Genomic DNA, 27,188 nt, shown 5'->3' on the forward strand with positions numbered 1-27,188 from the left:
GGGAAATGCCATTGCACTTTATACAGAAATAAAGTGCAATTGATAAGCAACAACCATCGTTAAGGAATGAAGTGTGAATGTAAATATTATAGAATAAGAAGCGACTGCGCAACGACTAAAATACATTAACCTATAGGACACTGCAAACATATTATACATTTTGATTATAATGAGTGATTGAAAATGAAATTGAATCATTGTTTATATTGTCGGGAAGGTGGGAACTGATAATGTACGTCTAAAATTTAATGTCACTAATAGTATCAAAAGTATGCCATGTATTTGACAAATAGCATTTTATGTGCCCTCTTAATATTTGATGTACAGTGAAATATGAACACCGTAAATTAAATTAAAAGATTCTTGCGTGCTAAATAAGAACTGATTTTCCCATTCAAGAACTTTTTTTAATTCTATAACTTTTCTCTCACTATAATGATCAGTAAAACGAGTCACGAATATCATATATCGATGGTGCTTGTCACTAGACGTTAGGTAGTGTCAACTTCTGTGATTGACCAATCAGCGATCATTATCCGCTACAGCATCATTGTAGTATCCTCTACATAGATGGTGTGTAAATGAAATACCACGAAAAAGTATAGGTTCATATGCATGAATTTGAAGACTCAGTCTCGATGGCCCTAATTTCCCGACATTCTTAATCCTAACAAGCTTAAGCAGTTCTTTCTATTTATTAAGCCATTTTCTTACTTATTCGTAATTTCACTCAAGAACTGTTAACGTTCGTAATTTCTTTAGAATGTTAACGTGACAAAGGTTGAAGCAAAAAAGTGTGGTAAGATTCATCTTGCTATAAGATGATTCGAGAAAATTTGGCCAACTGCACTATAAGCCAACGGTATTGTGCTTTTCGTTTGAAAGGTCATGGTTAAGTATTCCAAAAGAAATGACACTGATACATGTATATTTCCTATCAAATGAGTACTGTATATAAATCAAGGGAGAACACTGGTTAGGAGTTTAAATATGTCTTGTGAAAAATATACTTGACCCGGGGATTTATAACATTTGTGTACAAAATGGTTCAAGTTTCCATTGTGCAAAAAATAAACAAGCATGTTCATTGACAAAATATCTTTATCATGTGAATTCCTGTCATATTATGACAAAATTGTAACAAATTATGCTCTTTTGGTTAAAATTATCAAACTTGGCCTGATGACTCATATGCATGACCCACCTAATTTCGTTCAAGATGACCATTCTTTTTTTGGTCTATTAATTTTAGTTTTTGTCGGAAAGTGATGATTTAAACATAGTACTTCCTTCAATAAAAATATTACTTAAGGTAAAGTTTTGAAAGCTTTTTTGAATATTTTGTTTTTTAAAAGCCAACTTTTCATAGCATAACAGCATGCCTAAGGTAATCACAACATTGCTATATCTGTTAGAGTCATAGTGGAAACTTTGCTAATGTCAATTAAAAGCAATTCTAATTGTATGGCAGATATTGTTCTTAATGTAAACATAAATAACTGACCGCTTCAATATCACGGACAAAGTCAATGCAGAAAATGCAAACAACTGAGATGTTTTGTTTGTTTGCTTACCCCATGGTCTGAAGAAACTCTGAAACTGAATTTCTCTACATGCTTCTATATTTGGTTGCTTTTTAATGAAATGCTTTTGATTTTATGAAAACAACTCAGTTTTATTCATAAAGATACTTCACAAGACGATCGCCATACAAATTGCTTTTTCCAAGAGGTCTAAATATTGTACTGTTGGACTAAAACATGTAACTTTATATAACGAGAATTTCCCTCAGGGGCAAATTTAACCATGTGAGCAAATGAACCCAGGTAAAAATGTGTGCATATGAATGCAAATATCCACGGGAATAAACTTACCCATGGGTACCAACTTGCCCAAAGTCTGCAAACGGAGTAAAATTTACGCATCGTGTTAGATGTCAGAAAAGCACAACAATTTATTTTTGAATATTTTTTTCTTAATATTTTGCATGGGTTTACAGTAAGAAAGCAAGGAAGGAAAATTGTTATTAATATATTTTTGTTTAATCTGTAAAACTTTGTTTTTAATCTCAAAAGACTGTACCTACAAAGAACTGAAATATCATGTCATTTTTTTATTTAAATATTTCGTTTTCAAGTTAAACTATTTGGTCTTTCTTGTCCGTGAAATATTTTTACCGCCTTGGCCTTGCAAATGGTGAAAAAGTCCAGATTAGAAAAAAAAAATCAGATCAACATAGCAATTATAATGACAAATATACATGTTTTCACCTTTTTATGCAAACTTTATGCTGTGAAAGAGTTAGTCTTGTCAAGATTTTGTTTCAAGAAATTCATTGCTCTTTTATTCACTAACATAATGTGTATTTATCATATTGGGAAAAAAAAACTAATAATTGTTCGGAAAAATGGACATTTTGTTCGCAAGGGGAAACAGCCTTTAGTGGGCAGTAAATTATACAAAAAAACACTGCTGGTAAGACGCATATGTTATCAAAATGGAATGCTAAATTCTCAAATACTTTTATTTATATTCGCTATGGCTCTCCTATTTTAGCAGATGCTTTAAAAGTTACCAAATAAACACATTCTTGATTTTCTTTTCAAATAAAATAAACATGAGTACGTGCAGTTAAAATGTTTTCTGACAGTAGCACTATGACATTTCTATTTTTGACAGACATATATCATTACTTTCCTTAAATTACTGCAACATTATATCGCTCAGTGAATAAAGGTTTTATTTAATAGAGAAATTGATATATTACGGTGGTTATATTAGCTGCATCATTGTCAACTTTTCTTTTCAACACAAACTATTTGCATTTTATAAAATAAATTATCGTTCTAAATTACCATATGAACGCGTCCAAAGAATAACCCATGTGAAAATTTTCCCTAGTCGCATTGCAACATATATCTTTATGGATAAATGATATTACTGTTTTATGATTCACTTAAGCATTTCAAAATTAAGTTCAAAATCATTTGAATGTCAAAATGCAAATATGACCAACATCGACAGCGCTATTTCTTATTTCTTCATTTTATTTGCAAAAACATTTATAAAAACTAAACATTTTTAATTCAATTTCATTTCTTTTTTAAGTATTTAAATTCAAGCTAACGATACAATATCCCTACTTTAGCGCATTTAGGGCTTAACAAGCTTCATATTAAATATTTATGTGGGTTTCCGTAAGTCCTGACCAGCCGGAAGAATCACATTTAAATATTATCCAGTATTTTCCAACTGGGAAAAGCTCTTCGATCAATGAATGGCTTATTTTCTATTGTAAAAGATACAATTGTTCCAGTTAAAATTATGTTTAATCTGTTTGTCTCATATGTTGTGTATATAGTTAATTTTGGGGAACTTGGAAAATATGAGTGTTTGGAAAGAGTGCAAAAACGATTTCGTAAATGGATACTTAAAGTAAAACAGTCTACAAATACATTGTCTTTAAACAGTGAGCTAGGTCGGTTTCCGCTATATAACGATATATTCGGATTATTAAATATTTTATCAATTTATTCACTAGCAAAACTGATAATTGTATTTTAAGGACAACTATCGGTAAAGAATTAAGAGAGATAGATCACAGGGGAGTATCACGTGATCACTATAGTACATTGGCCGTACAAGATGGCGAATAATTCGACCGCATCAACACATAAATTTAGCGTTTACGGATGGTAAATGTTAAGGTAAGATCTTTAGAATAGGCGCAGAGTACCCGCATTGTAACACAGTTTACTCGCGTGTGATTTGTTTTTCGAAGGTTTGCTTAGTTTAAGCCTGAAACTCGATACAGATTTTATTTCTGTGAGTACATTGTCCGTATCAGTCTGATTTCCGTGTGTTTTATGGCAAAAAGCAGGAATATGAAACAACAGTTTACAAAATATTGATTAAATTTGCAAATATTTACTTCGTTGTAGGTTTCAAGTGATAGTTCCGTGTTAAACAAAAGTTCTGGACAATTTTCAAAGCGAGTACATTGTCCGTACAAAATATATATGAGTACATTGTCCGGACGATTTTTTAATTAACCTATAAGTGACATTTACATTACTTTTTCTTTATTATGAAATATGTATGAGTGCATTGTCCGAACGATTTCATGCTTAAAGCATTTCTCATTAATAATTTTATACTGTTCCCTTCTTTGTAGATTATGCTGCACTACATGTCTGTCCGGCCTACTTAAAACGCTTTCCAGACGAGTTCTGAAGTGAGTCGGATTAATATTCCGTGTAAGTAAGCACTATTTTATCTCTTTATTATTAAATTTCTTCGATGTGTATTTTAATAGAAATGTTCCCTATTATAATAAACCCCTTTACCTCTTTAAACAACTTTCGATGTGCAAAGTGAACGGAGAACACTTATTGTATGATATTAAATGTACTATGCATTTTAATTATAGTATAATATACATACAGTAAGAAAACATTACAAAACATGCCCTAAATTCTTTCTCCAGAAATTTAGTATTTTGAGTTTATAAATATATTATACCTCCATCCATTATTTAAAGTTATTGAAAATATGCTTAATTAAGAATAATTCCACCGTCTATGATTGGCATACTCATTTGTGTTGCTAATTTAATGTATAGCACGTGTAAATCCATGCCATCTATTAAAATGATTTGTATTAGTTCGTCTGTTTGTGGGTTGAGAGTCTGGCTGTTCGTTGACTGCGACGCCTTAAGAACCGGTTATATATTCAGCCAAACTTTGGTACACATATTGCACGATAAAGTATACACATGTCCAACAACAACATTTTTACTTCTACATTGTTATATTTACGTTCAGTTTTCGTCTTTGAAACAACATAAGAGGGTTATCGTTAGATCTTGTTTAGTAAAACGATGCATAGGCGTACAATGCTTTGCATTTTATTTCAGAATGCGACAGAAGAAGTCCACACTTTCGCTCCATAGACCCAAACATAAACGAACTGGAAGAAATACCACTAAACGAGGCATGCAAACTGATTTAAACCGTGAAACAAAAAAGCGGAAAACATATTTCCCCATCAAAATTGTTTTCTTCAGCAAAATGCCATACACAAGTACTTCTCCAAGGAATGACACCAGTTCTATCTCCTTTGAAATCACCATTCCGTTCCCCTCTCTACAAGGTTTCGCCACCAAAATACAATTGAAATTGCCTGAACTGTAATAGTGAGAATTAGAATCAATGTATAATATGTTAGTTTGACAATTTTATTGAAGTTATCGTTGTCGCTGTGTTGTCACGTGTATGTAAGTCATTCGAAACCGTCAAATAGTTTACGTGTGATGTCTTCTTTTTTCACCACAAGCATAATAGTACATTGCTTTTTTATATATTCAGTTTGTGTAAACCGACGAATAGGTGAATAAAAAGAAACTATTATGTATTTATTTTGATTTTATTCATCACAGACTATTTATCACTATTTTGTAAATTTATAGTTGCACATTAACAGTTCATGGCACAACACTTTTCTAGTGGTGTTGTAAAGTGGGATCAAATAACAATGTGAACAATAAACTATATGCATAAATATGATTCTGTAAAATTATATGGCAAATATATGGCATTGCATGGCACCACATGAATAAACGTTAAATTTACTACATCTAGATTAATATGCTTTTTAAAGTGCAAACCAATGTCTCTGCATTTTTGATTTGCTGAAGAACGGCTTTCCACAGCAATGGTATGGCGCCTTTCCATCATGGACGTGCTCGTGTTCGTTTAGCCCCGATCTGCTTTGAAATACCTTCCCACAATGCCGGCACATCAATTCTTTTCTAGACTCCTGAAATTAATTTCAATTGGTTTATTACACATTTGCATGTTTATGATAGATGGTGGCAATGAATTTAAAAACACACCAAAAATACGTTGGATTAACAAAAAATGATCAGGCTTAGGCGAACCCCTCTTGTCGCCTTTCGCATATTGTGTCGATATTGCATGTGTCGTATTCTTGCATACCTGACGTGTGTTTCCGGTCATGTGACCAGTGCTGGAAAACCCCATCTTACATACCTCATGTAAAATGAGTAACGCGCAACAACGCGCAACTTCTTTTCCCATTTGTTGTATGGTTTATGAAAGATATATTACGCCATTCCAATGAAGCACAATCAAATAATTATATATGTTTGCTAGACTTCTAATTAGAATTGACATAAATAATCGTTAAAAAGGGCTAGATTAAGTTATTTAAAAGCACTGCGCTCTGTGACGTCAGTAAACAATGTCGCACGCGCTTTTGGTGTAATAGTACAAAAGTTCGTTTTCAACGTCATTTTCTCCACAAATTGATAACTTTACTTATATGCAAGAAAAAGATAAAATCATGTTTTTCCGGTCCAGATTAAAAAATCAGACCCTCGGACACTCGGCAAGCCTCGTTACCGGCTAACGCAGGTGCCCTCGCGTCGCATTTTTCTGTCTGTACCGGAAACGCATGATAGATACTTATAATATAAATATCTTTTAGGCGTTTCCAGTTTAGAAAAAACCGACCCGACCGGAAAAACACGATAGCTATTTTTTCTTGCGACATTGTTTACTGACGTCATAGAGCGCAATAAAAACTAAAAAAAAAAGCGTTTTTAACGATTATTTATGTTCAATTTAAATTAGAAGTCCTGCAAACATATATATTTGATTGCGCTTTATTGAAATGGCAAAATATAATTATATTTCATAAACCATACAATAAATGAAATAAGAAGTGGCGCGTTGTTGCGCGTGATTCATCCTACATGGGGTATGTAATGGGGTCTTTCTGATATAAACTTATCTTAAGAAATTAATTCCGACAATGAAAGCCTTTTTAATTTTTAAACAGGCATACGTATACGATGACATGTATATTTGAAACATTTACGTACCATTGTGGTGAATGAATAGTGATCAGATCGTGAAATAATAAAGAACACATTTAAATCTGATTATCAAACTTATTTGTTTTAAAGAAATCATTTCATAATAAAGAAAAAGTAATGTGAATGTCACTTATAGGTTAATTAAAAAATCGTCCGGACAATGTACTCATATATATTTTGTACGGACAATGTACTCGCTTTGAAAATTGTCCTGAACTTTTGTTTAACACGGAACTATCACTTGAAACTTACAACGAAGTAAATATTTGCAAATTTAATCAATATTTTGTAGACTTTTGTTTCATATTTCTGCTTTTTGCCCTAAAACACACGGAAATCAGACTGATACGGACAATGTACTCACAGAAATAAAATCTGTATCGAGTTTCAGGCTTAAACTAAGCAAACCTTCGAAAAACAAATCACACGCGAGTAAACTGTGTTACAATGCGGGTACTCTGCGCCAATTCTAAAGATCTTACCTTTATATTTACCATCCGTAAACGCCGAATTTATGTGTTGATGCGGTCGAATTATTCGCCATCTTGTACGGCCAATGTACTATAGTGATCACGTGATACTCCCCTGTGTAGATGCAAACCGTGCTGTTAGAAATTGGGCCTGAAATGTTCGATATCTCTTACAACATTCGGGATTTCATGGCGTGTGGCTTAATCCAGAAACAGTAAATATGATTTTGGGCTTTGATTAGAAATAGGCTACGAGATATTTATATTTCAGACTGGAGAGTGGGTATGGAAAGTTGTAGCTCATTATTTAAATACAAAGAGTTAAAAGACACATTCGAAGTTTCAATCTATATTTATAAATTAGGCAACATTAAGTACAGACAAGTACTTGCAAAATTAAAGTTGGGAGACATAATAACATTGTAAGTAATGGAAGAAAGTGTACATTTTGTAATTCAATCGATCTGGAATACGAGTACCACTTTGTCTTAAAAGCCCAGTGTAGGCTGATGTTCGTAGAAATTATATACCCAGATACTATTCCGAACATCCTAGTATGGCTAAGTTTATTTCTCTACTGCAAACTGATAATAAATCACTTCTTGTTAAATTAGCAATTTGTTGTCTAAAAGCCTTTGAATAAAAAAGAACACTGCCTAATTATGCTATCCATGGATTGTTACCAAAAACAAGACGAGCTGTATGTGTCTTTGTATTTCCTTTTAACATGTTTTTTTTTGGTTTTGTTTATCTGTTACTGTTTTATCATAAATGATGTATCTCCACTCTATTTGTATTAGGTTCCTTTATAAACGGCAATATTGCTTCTATTTTCATGTTTATTCTATTTCTTGCTGCAATTTTCAAGGTTTATGTGTTAAATAATATATTTAACATATTCATGTTCATATCAACCATCATCCACGCTGATTTGTGTGTAAGTTGGTTGATGTTTTCCTTTTTTTTCTTTTGTTCTTTCCAATTTTGAGTAATTTCTAAATAAATTGTCATTGATACAAAACTCATTTAAAACGCGTTATTCATGAAACTATACTTATTTTTTTATTGTTTATGTGTGTGTGCATTCCATATTTCTGTTTTATATTTGTGTAATGTGACGATGAGCTTTTTATGCTTAAGTCAAAAAAAAAAATGTTCTGTTCTTAACAAGCTTCATATAAAATATTTGTGGGGTTTTCCGTAAGTCCTAACCAGCCGGAAGAATCACATTTAAATTTTATCCAGTATTTTCCAACTTGATGCGTTACTTATTATAGTACCAAACAAGCCAAAACAACTTTCTCAGATCCAATAAGTATTTACAAAGCCAAATCATGTTTCTATAAGTGCCTCAAACAACATAAGGGGGGGGGGCAATTTCTTATTGTCTCTTGTAGACAAAACAGGTCTCCGGCAGCCCTCTGTATGCCCATTATGTTTACATGCTTAGCTTATTCAACCAAATAAAAGAGGCTAAATTACAACATGCATTCTGCATATATCTTCCACATTTAAAACTTACTGTGCCCCTTTTCGTGCACATTTAACAGTAGCGGCCATTGTACTCATATCGCTTGAAAGGAAAGGAGAAGGTTGTCCGTCGTACGAAGTGACGATAGCAAATAGCATAAAGTAGCATTACCAATGCGAAAATCTCTCATATGCCCTACTGGCCTATATAGTCGTTTGGGGGGAAGCCCAACCAGGCGACTTATGCGTGACTGGTTTCAAATTACCTTGCGCTGCGTGTTTATAACCTGCAACGTCCTTGACTGGCGGTTTCTTGCTCACCATTTTTGTATACTTAGACAGCTGAGAAGCAAGTGTTTTTGCTCCCTTCATGTAAAGCCAATGACGCAAAATACAGCCTAAAATAGCTATTTGATATAGGTTAGTGACTTGCACAAATAGATTTGATAAAGTAAGATTGACCGAACTGATTTTCGTATTTGCTCCCTGGCGCCAATCCCAGTCGATCATGTATGTATTATTGTGCGAGTTTCTTTGATAAGCTTGAATGACCCGCATCAATTATAACAACTGGCCAACTCCGGAAACCTTTCGAGCTTTCAGAAATTCTGATGGATAATTTCCTCGTATTTGTTATTATTGACCTTAACCCAGTTAGAAAATCACGCCATTTAAAAATGATATAGAGAGTGGGGAAAAAACCACAATGCTTTGAATATCATTTTTTACAACGAAACCTCAAGAAACATAGAAAACATGTGTTTATGTTTATACATTATATAACCATTATTAAAAGGATAAACAATCCTTGGATATAACGCGTTGAGGTCAGGATGCATACCTTATTAAGCATTAAGGAATTCACATTCAGTAAAACACATTTCAATTAGAAAAGGTTTCAATTTTGTTCAGGTAAACTTTCGACAGAAAAAAATAATTACGATACAAAAAATAAGTTTTCATATTTCAGCCATACTAAACGTTTCCAACAGAAACTCGGTGGATAATTCTAAAATAAATATACGGTATGCAAATAGTTCAATGCCATTATGAATGTTTTATTATTTAAATTTGCAGATACGTTGGTGACGGATATTTATAAAGGCTGAAGGGAATGTCAATCACAGAAGATACTTCAAACAATGGAGGAGTACAAAAAACAGTTCAGTTCACCCGGAAGCCGAAACTGGTTAAAGGGGTCAGTAGCATGTAATATTACAAAGCGAGGACTTGCTCCGTTCGCTTGTAAGGTTTGTGATGACATTCGCGTTGAACATTTAGGTATAGCAATAAAACAAATTTTTCCTGACCTCTGTGATAATTGCTCAATTGTTGAAGTTATACCGTGTGACCCTAAAAATAACATCTGTAATTCAGGACAATGTCGTTTTCACAAGCGGCGTATTTTTCGTCCGTGCCCTATAGTCAAATGTAACGATTATCGTAACACTGTAACCGACAAAATCCATAAAGGTATCGATATAGGTTGTCATTGCAATAGCTGCACGACAACTGAAATTGTACCGTGTAATCCAAGAAATAAAGTTTGTACTTCGGGAAAATGCCGATTTCATATGGACCCAAATACGAAACAATACATTCCTACAAGGTCATGCCCAAATAACATTTGTGGTACGCTACGGAATTCCATAGAGCAGAAACATAGATTTGGGAATCCATCATGGAAGAACACCGATGCAAGAAAATGGTGTGTGAACGCCTGGGATATTGCCAAGTGCTTTATGCCTCCAGATGGCTACGCAGAAGTGGACAATGAAAGCGACACAGACTTGAACGGAATAATCAGTGTCTACCTCAACTGTGAAGAATTCCAACAGTATTTTACAGCTGACCTGTCCAATCGACAGAACATATGCGACAAGGTATGTACATGAATTACTTAATCATTGTCAAAGTTGCCATGCAATTATATCACTTAATTCATCAGCATGCATTTTATGTTTGAATGCATACCTTTGAAACATAAACTATTTTATGCAACTAAGACAACAATTCCTCAAAAGAAAATGCTGACACTTAATTATTGTTTAAGCACTGTTTTGGGGAACATTGAACATCATCCCATGTAATGCAAGTTTTTTGAGCCACCAATGAATATAGTGTTACAAATTTATGATTTGGATAATTCTTTTGAATGAGAAAGATTCTCTTAGAATGTATATTTATCGCCGAATTTCAAACCTAAAAATATAGGTCCATATACGAAATTAATACAACATTTGTACTTGAATGCCATACTTTCAAGTAAATCAATTCGCTTCTCATGACTCATGATACATTCACGATGATTAATATCTTCATGTACCACGTTACGGTTAGTGAATGTTAAATTTGCTTTCGTCTAAATATCTTTAATTCCATCGGTAACAGTCCATGCTAAAACAAGCTTCGCTAAATCGAAGCTAAAAAAATGAGCTATAAGCTCAGCTTACCGCAAGGCTGTATTGGCCCAAATAGGCGCAGCTTTTATGGATGAAAAACGCAGCTTTTGAAAAATAGCTAAGCTTATTCATTACAATAGCTTTGCTTAAGGGTCAAACAGCTTAGATTTTTTGTCAAAAAAGCTGAACTTTACCCAAAAGATAGCTTAGCTTTATTCCAAAATAGCTCCGGTTTTTGCCAAAAGAAAATACAGTTCCAGCATAAAATGTTTGTTGGTTTAAGAAGGGTAAAGTCAAGATAAAATAACCGTAAGAGGTCTACAGTGGAAGATCTAGACCAGCGACGGTTATTTTTATGTGATATTCTGACATCTTAAGCATTCATAAACGTCAAGTAGACCTCCGGAATTTATCAGAAACATTTGCGACTCTATCAAATTGTTTGCTCACTTTTCTTTTTTCCCTCTAATTTTTACTGTAACATAACCCTGAGGCTTTAAACAACCATATTTTTTAGACACATTCTTTGTGAAATAATAAATACATAGCTCTGTGTCTATTTTAAATAAAACATGAGTATTAAAGTAATAAATAATGAACATCTTGAATAATAAATGAAAAAAAAATCATAAAATAAACCTTCAATTTTTTCTCCAAAAGCTTAATCTTTTGTTTGAAAAGTCTCCGCCTGTGAACAAATTTTTAACCTGCTTAATTTTGGAACAGGAAAAGATTTTGGTGAAAAGGACATGATATAATAACTTGAATTTAACGGCCTAGTTGTGTGAAGTTAGCAATGTTGCGGTGTGAATTAAGCGGCCTAGCGGCGTGAAGTTAGCGGCCTATCGGCGTGAATTAAGCGGCCTGGCGGCGTGGCTATGTAAACAATTATTATCTCATGCCGCTCATTTTAAACCGCTAGGCCTCTAGGCCGCTGATGCTTGATTAACCTTTTTGAATAAATGTTGAATAACGTTTCAGATTGATCGTTTGTGTATTTAAACACTCAATGTATCATTGTTTCAGAATTAAAAGCATATAAAAATGCTCTGAAATAGTAAACTTGTTAAGGCAGGTATGTTAATATATGATTAAAAACATTGATTTACAATTGTTTTCCAAGCAAATGCATGAACAATTTGCTATGAAATAAAGACAAAAATAGGCCGCTAGGCTGCCAAAATCACGCCGCTAGGCGGCTTTTTAACTTCACGCCGCTAAGGATTTTGGTGCAAAAGACAAAGCTTTGTTGAATAATGCTTTGATTGAAGAGATGTAGCTTTTCTTAGAGGCAATCTTTTACTTAATAAAAAGGCGCAGCTGTAGCTTAGTTTTTAAAAAGTGTAGATTTAGCGAAGCTTTCATTAAATAAGCGCAGAAAGAAGAAAAAGTTTAGTGAAGCTTTTTTTTTTAAATAGCAGCTTTTGATAACCTTTCTTAAAAAGCGCTGATTTTGCTCAGTTTGTGAAAACAAATATTTTTTAAAAAGTTAAGCTTTTTGAAAAGAATAGCTGAAGCTATGCTTAAGCTGCGTTTTTCAGGAAGTCAGTCTATGACTCATAGATAAATTAGTTTGGGATAATATGAAAGCTGAAAATTTTAAAGAAATATTGTTAAATGAAGAAAACCATCTTAATGAAATTCTCTCCAGTATTGTATTATCTAATGTTGATATAAATAATGGTATAACTACTTTTGCAGAGGTGCTGTATACAAGTGCATTTAGTGTATTTGGGGTTACAAAACGCATTGTAAACACAACTCTTAATACCCCTAGGAGAAAGCATGTAAGTCTGTGGTATACGGATGAGTGCGAACAAGCTAGGCGTTATTTAAAGTATGCAAATAAGTAATACCGTAGACTTAGGACAACTGAATGCATTAATTTGGTTATTGGTAAGCGTCGTATGTTTCGACAGGCAAAGCTTCGCGCTAAATTTAAATATAACCAAAGTCAACGTGAAACGCTACATAATACAGCAACGAATAAACCCAAGCAGTTCTGGGATTTCATTTGCAAATATTAAAATAATTAAAAATAATAATAATAGCGATGTTTCTTCACATGAATTTTATGAACATTTCAAAACTTTATTTTCTGATTCTGAATCTTTCACTGAAAATGATGTCGAAAACGTTATAAATAATGACACGTTTGGTGATCAAATAATGCATCAGCTTGACTGTGATTTTAATGTCGATGATGTTATTAAGGCTATAAATAGTCTAAAGAGAAGAAAAAGTCCCGATTGTGATTTGTTAACCCCCGATATATTTATTGAGACAAAACATATTTTAGCACCGATAATGTGTAAACTTTTTAATCGTATATACAGAACGGGTTCTTATCCTGAATCATGGACTTAAGGCATTTTGATACATGTTCCTAAAAAAGGTGATAAAAATATAGTTGATAATTACAGAGAAATAATGCTTACTAGTATGTTCTCTAAAATAGTTTCACTTATGTTAGATACTCGGCTAAGAAAATGGGTGGAAGATAGCGATATACTAACGCGATATCAATTTGGGTTTAGGCAAAATAAATGTACAGTTGATTGCATTTTTGTTTTACAATTAATTACTAACAAAGTTATACAACATGGACGAAGAAAGCTTTATTGTGCATTCGTAGACTTTAAAAAGGCGTTTGATCTAGTTTACAGATGGCATATGGTTTAAGCTCCTCAACAATAATGTGTCCTCAAAATTTGTTAAAATGTTACAATCTATGTATAAGTCTGTCAAAATATGTGTTCTTTCACATGGCAATGTCTCGGACTATTTTGAAAGTTTTATGGGTGTTAAACAGGGGGAAACCTTGTCACCACAACTGTTCATTATGTTTATAAATGATATGTCTACCCATATATATGATGAGGCTGATGCTGATACTGCGTCACTTAACGAATTACAGATATTCCTTTTGTTGTTTGCAGATGACATTGTTTTGTTGTCATACTCTGCTACTGGCCTACAAATACTCTTAAACAAGCTTCATGATTATTGCAAAGAATGGAATAACACTGTTAATACCACGAAAACTGTAGCAATGGTTTGTAAATTGGGAACTCGAGATTAAAATATTGATATATTTGATGATAATATAAGGCTTATGAGTCACGCCATCTTCAAATGGCAAAATTTATCAGTCGCAAAAGGGTTTAGCCGACTAGGCATTAAAGGCTATTTATTCACTGAACTCACTTGTTGACGTTGTGTCACTGGGGATTAATGAAAAGCTTAAACTACAGCATGATCATGCATATATTTAATTATGGAGCAGAAAAAATGGGTTCTTATAAGGCCCCCGACATGGAAAGAATATATTTAAAATTCCTTAAACAGGTATTAAAGGTGATAATTCAAACCACAAACGCTTCTGTTTATGCTGAGCTTGGGAGGTTTCCCTTGAATATTGCACGTACAGAACGAATTCTGAAATATTGGTCGAAAATTATCACTAAACATCACGGTTCTTTGGTGCATGAAGAAGTGTATTGGGATCAAGTGAATAATATTATTCGTGGGTCATGGGCATAAGAGGTAAAGCAATTGCATAAAAGTTTGGGTTTTAATTATTTATGGAACAATAATGACATTTCGGTGCTTCCATTAAACAGTGTCATACAAAGATTACAAGTTTCAAGTTTCAAGTTTATTCAGTAAACTCATGTCATACATGCATGACAAAATGAGAATTGCAATGATCATATTATACAGTTACACATAAAGAGGCTTTGAAAAATGAACTTCAATCATAGTATAATAATTAACATCATGGTATAAAGAGGAGTACATTATATTCTAAAATTAACTTTTTTAATGATACATTTCATAAATGTACACAACTTTGAACACATAATACATTCTGGGTTTAATTTCATAACACGTTAAAATGACAATATATTCGGAGTTCTAAAATTAAAGTTATCAATGAAACGTCGCCTTTCGTTAGTGAAATAACTACTTTCTAACAAATAATGAAATTCATCACCAATACGATTTGAATCACAAAGGTGGCAATTTCTGTCATTTATATTTATATTTCTCCAACTACCTACTTCAACAGGAAAATGATTGTTTCTTGTTCTAAATCGAATAACATAGTTCAATAATGTTGGCGGTGTTTTAACAAGATAGTTTTCAAATTCAAAACGTTCTTTAAACAATCTATAATTTACACATTTACTTGAAGAGTTCACAGAAGTGTAACATTCGTTTAAAAACAAATGAGACAGTTTCTTTTTTACACTCTTTTGTAACCATTTTTTTATTTGGGAATTCGTAGCTTTGCCAAACATCAATAAGACAACATTTGATGAAGATATTCTTAACACGTTTAATCCATTTAAAGTCATTAGCTCTAACATTGGCATAATACAGGAATTTACTCAATGTGACGTTGTATACTGAGATTGAGAGTTTATGACATGATGGAACGATCAAGTTGGACCAGTAATTGACCATACGTGAATCTATATCTATTTGTAAAGGCTTAACACCCGTTTCACCATATATCATACATGTTGGCGTACTACTTTTAACATTTAATATATATTTTAGAAATTTCAATTAAACCTTTCGAGTATGTAATTGTTACCAAAACCCCAACATTCACAACCGTATAGTTATATAGGTTTAATAATTTTGTTGTACAAATCTATTTGTAAATAAATAGATAAACATAAATATTTTGACTTTTTAAGCAAACAGAACTTTGCCTTTGTTGTCTGTTTTGCAATATAGTCCTTTGTTTTACAAAACGAGCCACTTTAAGTAAAAATAACTTCTAAATATTTATATTCCGTAACAACATCTATTGTATCATTACATAAAGAAAACGTATGGTGGTTTAGTCTACCTCTGGGAAAATGACAACCATAGTTTTTGAGGTATTAACAGTTTAATTCCACTGTAAACAATAGTTCTCATAAAGGTTTAGTGCATTCTGTAAATCTATAGCAGATTTAGACAATATAACAGTATCGTCCGCATAAAGGAGTACAAATAACTAAAAAATTAATTAACCTGTAATCATGTTCATGTTTGTTAATAAAATACCATTTACAACCAAGCTTCTTAGAAAATATTGATGCAAATCATTTACAAAGAATGAAAACAGTAAAGGAGATAAACTTTCTCCTTGCCGGACCCCAACACAACAAGGGAAATAGTCCGACTTTGTTCCATTCACCTTAACACAGCTTTTTGCTTGTTCGTACATAATCAGTATTGCAAATAGTGATTTTCTCTATTAGACACGTCATCCAAATTAAAAACTTATTGTAGTATAAAGCGTAGGTTTGGTTACGAGAATTATCTAAATTGTATTAAAATCAAACAATTAAATTGTTATTGCTGCTGAGCAGAATAGTCAACAAATTAAACATGCTAAATATCTATACCTTTCAACTTCGAGACGAGAAAGTATCATAAACCAATAAATGTTTATAAATGTTAATTTGAAAAAAAAAGATTTTGTATTGCTATTATTGCTTGCTTTAGAAACAATTGTGTTTTTGTTGTTGTTTTTTTTTCTTCTTAATTCTGACCAGTGAACTAAAACAAATAATAATCATGCTCTGAACAGTGGCCTTACAACGATCACCTTTCATCACTAACATACCCGCTGTTGTGGAAACATGCCTGAACGCATACCTTTTTAGCGAGGGTGTTCTATAGAAATTGTTCTGTAAAGGACTAAGGTACGTCCCTGTTCAAGCAATTTTACGTAAATAATTACTTTTTTACTTAAATTATCAATATCTTAATAGTGTTAATAATCAGTGATATCATATTATCATGCTCTCCTCATGTATTTAAATAAAATACAACCGTCAGAAATAAGGCGATGAACTTGAATGTTTGTGCTAATAAACTATTGAATTGAATTACGCATTTTATAAAACCATTCAGTTCACACCAATATAGGCAATTCAAACCTTTAGTTCACACCCATAACGCAATTTATACATTAAGTTCACACCAATTACAAACTTTATACATTTAAATCACACATATTTAGGCATTATATACATTTATTTCACACCCGTTTAGCACTTTATACAATCAGTTCACATCCATTTAGGCATTATAAATTTAGTTCACACCCAGTACGCACTTTATACATTTAGTTCACACCCATAACGTACTTTATACATTCAGTGAACAACCATTAAGGCATTAATTATACATTTAGTTCACACCCATTACGCACTTTTTACATTCAGTGTACACACATTAAGGCACTTTATACATTGAGTTCATACCCATTACGCTCTTTATACATTCAGTTCACACCCATGCAGGCATTATATACATTCAGTTCACACCCATAACGCACTTTATACATTCATTTCACACACATTAAGGCACTTTATACATTAAGTTCATACCCCTTTCGCACTTTATATATTCAGTTCACACCCATTTAGGCACTTTTTACATTTACTTCACACCCATTAAACACTATATGCATTCAGTTCACACCCATTTAGGCACTTTTTACATTTATTCCACATCAATTAAGGCTCATTCATTCAGTTCACACCCATTTAGGCACTTTATACATTTAGTTTACACCCATTTAGGCTCTTTATACATTTAGTTCACACCCATTCAGGCACTTTATGCATTTAGTTCACACCCATTACGCAGTGTATACATTTAGATCACACCATTTTAGGAATGTTATACATTTAGCTTACGCTAATGTACGGGTATAAAACATTTACTTAGGTACATTAAGGCACATGTATTTTCCATGATAAAGGTTCGGGATGTCGGGAAGAATATTCGCCATGCACCAGGATTGGAGGTTACTGACGATGACTTGAAAGTCTGGCTATCTGATCTGAAAGGATTTTATTTTCTGACCCAGCATTCTGCAAAGGCAACCCTCTTGCAAAAGAGGCAATAGACCAGTTGCAGCAGGTAACATATACACACTTTTATACTTATTAAGTGTTTGCCCTACGTATACATTGCCAGCCAATGAGGTGCGCTGGATTAAAAAAAAAGTTTCTTATTTTCGAAAAATCGTTACTTATTTCTGGAGACGACTCCTCAGTATTAAGTAAATTGCTATAACTGCGCATGCGCATATTGCAACGCCTACTGTTTGCATAGGTAAAGGCGTATTTTCAGTGTCAACTTTGATTCAAATGACGTCACGATATCTTGCATTGATTGACAGGTATTTTTTAAAAGCCGCACGACTTAATTTTAAAGCTGATGCAATTTGGGAGGGGCTAACACTAAGTCGGTTAAAATTTATTAAGTAATTTCTTCGTGAATAAGAAAACAATGGTCACTTAGGTTACTTATTCACGAATAAATTACTTAATACACTCTAACCTATACAAAGATATTTAACGGCATCATGTATTGTCCGTGACGTCGTTGAAACTAGTGAATACATTCATGTCGCTCCTTTTTAAGCAACCAATTATTTAGTAGTGGTTGACGATGTTATTTATTGATTGTTAACACGACAACAATTGCCTTTCACTTACTTAATTGACCAATTAAGGGATTATATTTTAACAAAAACATGCACATTGTGATATAATGCTATGTATTATTTTGATCAAAAAACTCTGTCAAATATGATGGCAAGTGACCAGGCGAATCGTTGCTCCTATTCGTATCATGGTAAGTGCCCTGTACGATTGATGCTGTCATTCACATCAATGTAAGTTACCAAACAGATCAAATATCTCATTCGAGTCATCGTAAGTGATTAAGCAAATTGAGACTCCAATTCGCATCATGCTTAATGACAAGGTAAATTTAGGTTCCAATTCGCATCAAGTGACTGAGTAGGTCGAGGCTTCAATCGCGTTATTGTGTTCGCATCATGACAAGTGTCGAGGCTGGTCAATACTCCCATTTGCTTCATGGTTCACTAAGCGGACCATGTCTCCAATTTTCGTCATGGTAAGTGATCAGGAGAATTGAGCTCACATTCGCGTCTTGGTTAGATACATGGCTGATCTGTCTCCAATTTGCGTCATGGTAAACGACAGGAGGTGGATCAAGGCTTCAATTCGCGTCATGGTAAGTGTCCAGGCTAATTGATGTTCTCATTCGCGTCATGATAAATAAACAAGCGGATCGAGTTTTCCATTCGCGTCACGGTAAGTGACCAGGCGATCGAGGCTACCATTTGTGTCACGGTAAGTGACCACGCGAATTAAGGCATACATTTGTGTCACGGTTAGTGACCAGGAGGATCGATGCTCCCATCTTGTCATGGAAAGTTACACGGGAAATCAAGGTTTCCATTCGCATCATGGTATATGACCAGGCGCATATATGCTTTCTTTCGTTTCATCGTCTGATGCCTTTGGCTTTGATGTAACATATCATTTTATAACAAAACTATCAATGAACTTTGACATTGTATTCTGTGTAATTATTTTCATTATCAGCTGGAGAATGATGAACTTATCATAGAGCGCTCAGAGGTTGTGGCGGCCATTACGGATTCGGTAGATTACCTGAGAAGACTAACTACGTCAAATCTAGAAACCGAGGATCGAATTAATGATCTGGAAATGAAGATGAAAGAAATTCTTAAACAAGATGTAATTTCCGGGATGGATAGCTTTAAATCAGGTAGGTCCGATTATTAGTGGGTATACCTAAACTTTTTGGTGTCTACTGTGAAATATATGTGTATTAAAATGGTATAATTAATAGATAAAATAGGATCTGATAGGTTATGAAACAAATTAACATGTAGTTGCATTATAACATTGATCATTAATAAGACCAAACATAATGTGACTTGCAAAATTGTTTAAAGTTTATTGAATACATTGAAGTGGCTGCTAATTGCTTTAAGTATGGCGTATTTAGGATCTAATTTTAAGGAAAACGTTTTTAAGACAGGACGTGTCATGCTATGACCTTATCAATCCTATTTGTTAGTGTGTCAGTATGTCTTTCTATCATCTGTTTCCGTCTGTCTTTCTTTCATCTGCGAATGACGCGTTCATGCACTGTTCAGAGATTGCTTAATGGAAACTCTTTAGGAATTCTATGTTGTGTGGTTGCACATTGTGCACATTTAAATGTGTTTCAGTTTTGTTTTTTGTTTTTGTTGCTTCGTTACTAGGTTCATTGCTAATGAAATGAATTATTTGACTTCATATCTCGTAAATGTGTTTTTTTAAACATGACTGTTGCTGTAGCTAAAGTGTTTTATTTATTCTAAATATATTTGAATTTTCAGTTGTTACGTTCAGAATTACATGAAAGAGAAAACGGACCTACAATTATATTGGGCTGCTTTTCCATTAAAAAAACTATCGGATTCAATTCAATTTTCATCAAGGCAAAGGTGCATAAAACATAGTTCTAATTGTTTTCGAAAACCGAAGTTACCGGCTAACGTGCGTGATGTCGGGTCTGGACCGCAAATAAATTATACACATTAATAGGAATTTAGTATTAAATGCTAAAACAAATCTGTTATCATTTATGCAATGAATGTATTATTGGTATTTTATTAGTCATAATGCGACATGCTAAATGAAGACAAAACGTAATTTATTATATTCCTGCATGTCAAACATTTGATTCATGATGAAGATTTATCCGGAATATGGTAGTTCATTTTCCGTTTAAATCAGCATACTAGGAAACTGTGATTTCTTAGCTGGCGTGAAATCACCATTCATATGAACGATAGTTAAATTAAAAGTATATTGTTTATATTGCGGCGCTTACTGAACATCACCTTTCTTTAATACATTCTTATTTATTATTTATCACATGCCCTTCCTTCCGGTTAGATGTAGCCATTACGTATTTTTCTGTAACGTAGATGGTTGTGTGATATAGTATTGCTCTGTTAAATCGGAAAATATATCACTCCGCATGCTCATTTACAAATTGGCAAACACTTCAATTGACACTATTCAAGCAAGTCAGAGGTTTATTTCTCACTTCTTATTTAAGATGAAAATTTATTCGAATACAATAGTACAATAGTATATTTAATGATTTCCCCTCTTAATCTTAAAAGGAAAGCGTCGTTTTTTGTCTCGTTTTCGTGAAAGCAATTTTAAAAGCGGTCGGTACTTCGTTTATTGAAAAAAACTTCTAAACGATTCATAAACTTGACGTTATCGCGCCGGATATGACGTTAAAAGTATATTGTTTGAATTCGACTATTTGAAAAAAGGAGGCTATACTACTTGCCCCTGCATACGCGTCATCATCCGTTTAAAGTTGTATAGAAAAATGTCATTTTGACTTTATATAACTCAAATTTCTTTATCAAATTTACTTAATCCTTGACAGAGTTGTTCAGTACCATCACACAATGAGGTTGCATAATACCAATTTATCCTTAATATACATTATTGCCCCTTATTGACTTAAGAACTTTGGTTTAAATTGTAGGGCTCATTTAGTCAGGTTAAGGTTTCATGGCAAGTTACGGCCTTTGATTGACTTATTCTTTATTTACTGTTTTATTGCTTTTTTACAGCCACATGTTATATTTTGAAACCTGGTTTTTAGAATGACTTACGTCGTTGTACTGGTGGTCGGCGGGAGGGCGGCGTCGAGCTTTTCTCTTGTATCGAACAATTTAGATTAGGTTTGACATGTAGTGACGAAACTTTGTATATAGGAAGACTTTATGGATAATGTTCATTAGATTGCATTTAAAGTTCAATGCAAAGGTCAATGTCACTGATATTAATAATAGATAACCGTTTGGTACTGAATAATTGAGTGACCAAGTGGTATGTAGGAAAAATTTATGGAGGACTTTGATGGGGTTGTATTTAGAGCCGTTAATGTCAAGTTCACTGTGAAATTTTGAATATTGAAGAAACAATTTAAACTGGAGCTCACAACGAAGACTTAAATTCTCAAACATTGATTTTTTTATTGTTTTTGACAAGAACATAATTATACATGATTATTGGGTTCTTTTATAAGACAAAGCTCTGTATACTACAGCGCGCAGTTCTACAACAGCTTTTGTTGTTGTAATTATTATTGAATATCATCTTAGTGCGCATTCTACTCTTATACGCAGAGTCAAAAAGATCTGATAAAACTGTGATTTTAAATCAATCCGGGATCTACATTTCTGCAATACATATAACGCGGTAAATGACATTACTTTATGATTTTCGGTTCAAGACTACAGCAGGTTAACCAGCTAGGTAGTTTTTGCTATAAATTACTGGAAGTAGCATGTGATAAAAGAAACTTACATTTCTAATAATATAATACATTCTTTACGTCAACTCGATCAGGAAATATGTTAGTATGTTCGCCAAAGACTCGCTTACTTACATATTGTCTGAACTCGTTGAATATAATTGTGTATTATATGACGAATGGCGACGAATCCTATCAACGCGGAGTTAAAGCGATATTATGTTTTGAATTATTTCCGGTACTACATTTCTGCAATGTCGGAAAAAGGCATGTGCTGAAAAGCATCGGACACACTTCATAATGAAATATACAGTTTTGTTTAACTCGTCCAGGAAATATTTACGTGAACTTACCAAATGCTTGCTCGCATAGTAATGTCCTGAACCCGTTCAAGTTGACTGTTTAATGACGACTCGTGTTAGATATCCGTAAGTATAATACTCGTTTTGCCGGACGATATATCTACAAAATCATGTTTTGTTTCAGAATTAACAGACAACCTTATAAAGTACAACCGCGAACACCACTGTACGCTCAAGATTGGTCCCTTCATTGAATGTGGAAATGACGGACTTGAAGACTTCTATGTTCCTCCAAACATTAGTAGAGTTATAACTCACTCAAGAGAGAAGAACAAACCAACTAAAGAACCTCTCACAAGTTTGAACCAGTTGCTCAGCTCCAAGCCAATTATCGTTCTTACTGCAGACGCCGGCCTAGGGAAAACATCGTTTTGTAAGTTCTTAGTTGTATTGTGGTGCGCGGTGAAAGAGGGAAGGACCGATTTTATAGCGAAGCTTAGTGACACTCAAAATATTTTCAGTAAAATCGAATGTTTAGATAAGTTCACATATTTATTTTACATCCAGCTACGTGGAAATCAATGCGATACTCTAGAGGATATCATTTTCTCTCATACAAAATCAGTTCACACCGATTTGTCAAGGGATAACAAGGCTTTTGGTGAGCTTTTATCGAACGAAAACGGCTTGTTCATTTTAGACGGATTAGATGAATGTGACATTCCTTCTCTTATGCCCTTAGCCGCCAATAGAAAGTACACTATTCTCATAACATCACGTCCTTGGAAAATTGCAAGTATAAACATGTCCAGTGAAAGTACATATACACATGCACAAGTTGACATTATGAGCCAGGAAGTGTCAGAAAAGCTGATGTTACATTCGAACAATTTTTTGAACAAGCATTTCAGCACCTCATATAATATTAGTGATTTCATATCTGCTATTAAAAATCAGCATTTAGAATCTCATCTCCAAAATCCCATGTTAACTTTGCAGTTGTTATGTGTCTACCACGACAAACGCAATGAGAATAAAACATGTCGGGATAATGTTACTGGAGACAGTCCGGGTACAGAATGCGATTCAACGGCAGTATCTGATAAGAAGGATTTGACTTACCTGGGTAAGACAATGTCGCACATATACACAAACATGATAGAACTGATGCTACGTAGTGTCGAAAAAAAGGAAGAATCACTCGTACAAGGTCTGAGTGAATCCTATAAGAACAATGGTCGAACATATACCCTCCCCGAGTGCTTTGATAAAAGAAATTACACATGCATTGAATTGGCAGAACTAATTAATGTCATTGGAGAATTGGCTGCCTTTTCACTCTTAGACGATAATAACTATGTCATAGAGGAACACCAAATGAGAAAACTTAAGAAAGAGGAAACAACGGTACTTCTCAAATCAGGACTTCTTTCGAAAACATGCTTGAAAACACTATCAGAGGAGAGCATTATGTACACATTTTTACATCAGAGTTATATGGAAATGCTGGCCTGTGTATTTCTTTCTTCCCAAGATTTTGATAGCGATGTTTGGAAAAAGTTTATAGAAAAGTTTAAATATGTTATGTCACCCGATATTTTGTCGTTTTTATGTGTCATGAAGTACGAACAAGGACTGAAGTGTTTAGATATGTTTAATAAAATAGAACGGTTATTGTATAGAGACGGTATGTGTTACATATCCGAGCTTGAAAACTATCATGCTACAATTAAAATGGCCAACAAAGAGTGTTTCGACAATGGAACTGAAAAACCTCAAATGAGGCTAAAACACGCTTTGCTCAAATCGGATTTTGTAATGGAACATGATAATGAACTTTTGCAAAAAAGCGCGTTTGATTTGGAAACAATTTTCATAACAAATTATACGTTCACTACAGCAATGCATCGGAATATATTTTCTGCTTCATTGGTTGTCTTTTTTGCAATAGACACTACATTCCGTGAAGACCACATCGATCTTTCAAATTGTACACACCTCGCGAAGATTTGTATACAGAACAGCCGCCTAACACACGTCTCAATCCACCCGTCTGCCCTAGAAGAGTTCTTTGTTTACGTGAAACCAGAACTGATACAAGAGATACCGCCAATGAAGGTGTCCTTTGTTGGCGGGTCGCAGTTCTCTGGCAGTCTACAGATGCTCAGTTTAGTGCACGTTGCCATGGATGGTACTCTCGATTTGTCAAATTGTCAGAATATACAGGATCTAATTATTAACAATATATCATATGAAACATTGATGGGAAACAACGTGGTATACAACATACAACACTGTGATGCACTACAGACACTTCACATTGACACATTGACATTTCCTGCAGATACACACCTGGATCTCAGCAGTCTCAAACATCTCTCTAAGATAAATATAGAGAACACCCGCCTTACACACGTCACCATCAACCCGCCTTCCCTTGAAGAGATCTTTGTTTACGTTGATCCAGAACTGATACAAGAGATACCGCCAATGAAAGTGTCTTTTGTTGGCGGGTCGCAGTTCTCTGGCAGTCTACAGACGCTCAGTTTAGTGCAAGTTACCATGGATGATACCCTTGATTTGTCAAATTGTCAGAATTTACAGAAAATATCAATTGTAAATATCTCATATGAAAACATGATAGGAAACAACGAGGTTTACAACATACAACGCTGCCATGCACTGCAGGAACTGGTTCTTGACTTACTGACATTTCATGCAGATACACACCTGGATCTCAGCAGTCTCAAACATCTCTCTAAGATATATATAAATGACAGCCGCATAACACACGTCACCATCAACCCGTCTTCCCTTGAAGAGTTCCGTGTTTACGTGAAACCAGAACTGAGACAAGAGATACAGCCAATGAAGGTGTCCTTTGTTGGCGGGTCGCAGATCTCTGGCAGTCTACAGACGCTCAGTTTAATGCACGTTACCATGGATGATACCCTTGATTTGTCAAATTGTCAAAATTTACAGAAAATATCAATTGTAAATATCTCATATGAAAACATGATAGGAAACAACGAGGTTTACAACATACAACGCTGCCATGCACTGCAGGAACTGGTTCTTGACTTATTGACATTTCATGCAGATACACACCTGGATCTCAGCAGTCTCAAACATCTCTCTAAGATAAATATAAAAGACAGCCGCATAACACACTTCACCATCAACCCGTCTTCCCTTGAAGAGTTCTGTGTTTACGTTGATCCAGAACTGAGACAAGAGATACAGCCAATGAAGGTGTCCTTTGTTGGCGGGTCGCAGTTCTCTTGCAGTCTACAGACGCTAACTTTAGTGCACGTTACCATGGATGATACCCTTGATTTGTCAAATTGTCAGAATTTACAGGGTCTAGTTATTGCAAATATCTCTTATGAAAACATGATAGGAAACAACGTGGTATACAACATACAACGCTGCCATGCAATACAGGAACTGGTTCTTGACTTATTGACATTTCCTGCAGATATAGAACTGGATCTCAGCAGTCTCAAACATCTCTCAATTATAAATATAGAGAACACCCGCCTCACAAACGTCTCAATTAACCCGTCTTCCCTAAAAAAGTTCTTTGTTTACGTTGATCCAGACCTGAGACAAGAGATACCGCCAATAAAGGTGTCCTTTGTTGGTGGGTCGGAGTTCTCTGACAGTCTACAGACGCTCAGTTTAGTGCACGTTACCATGGATGATACCCTTGATTTGTCAAATTGTCAGAATTTACAGAAAATAACAATTGTAAATATCTCATATGAACACATGATAGGAAACAACGAGGTATACAACATACAACGCTGCCATGCACTACAGGAACTGATTCTTGACTTATTGACATTTCCTGCAGATACACACCTGGATCTCAGCAGTCTCAAACATCTCTCAATTATAAATATAGAGAACACCCGCCTCACAAACGTCTCAATTAACCCGTCTTCCCTAAAAAAGTTCTTTGTTTACGTTGATCTAGAACTGAGACAAGAGATACCACCAATGAAGGTGTCATATGTTGGCAGGTCGCAGTTCTCTGGCAGTCTACAGAATCTCGGTTTAGTGCACGTTACCATGGATGATACCCTTGATTTGTCAAATTGTCAGAATTTACAGAAAATAACAATTGTAAATACCTCATATGAAAACATGATAGGAAACAACGAGGTATACAACATACAACGCTGCCAAGCACTACAGGAACTTGACCTTTACTTACTGACATTTCCTGCAGATACAAAACTGGATCTCAGCAGTCTCAAACATCTCTCTAAGATAGATATAAAAAACACCCGCCTTACACACGTCACCATCAATCCGTCTTCCCTTGAAGAGTTCTGTGTTTACGTGAAACCAGAACTGAGACAAGAGATACAGCCAATGAAGGTGTCCTTTGTTGGCGGGTCGCAGTTCTCTTGCAGTCTACAGACGCTCAGTTTAGTGCACGTTGCCATGG

The 27,188-nt window shown here is 34.3% G+C and overlaps 2 long non-coding RNA genes across 2 annotated transcripts; both read left to right on the plus strand.

Moving 5' to 3' along the window:
* The first annotated feature begins 3,726 nt into the window (after positions 1-3,726).
* Positions 3,727-5,465, plus strand: LOC128216496 (uncharacterized). Its single transcript, XR_008258080.1, has 3 exons — positions 3,727-3,825; positions 4,175-4,256; positions 4,916-5,465. It is a non-coding gene; the product is annotated as an uncharacterized LOC128216496 (long non-coding RNA).
* Positions 5,466-18,036: 12,571 nt separating this feature from the next.
* LOC128217256 (uncharacterized) lies at positions 18,037-23,034 on the plus strand. The gene is made up of 3 exons (XR_008258213.1): positions 18,037-18,176; positions 19,676-19,862; positions 22,917-23,034. It is a non-coding gene; the product is annotated as an uncharacterized LOC128217256 (long non-coding RNA).
* Positions 23,035-27,188: the final 4,154 nt, after the last annotated feature.

This window comes from Mya arenaria, chromosome 14 (genome assembly GCF_026914265.1).
Source record: "Mya arenaria isolate MELC-2E11 chromosome 14, ASM2691426v1".
In the NCBI taxonomy this organism is placed as follows: Eukaryota; Metazoa; Mollusca; class Bivalvia; order Myida; family Myidae; genus Mya; species Mya arenaria.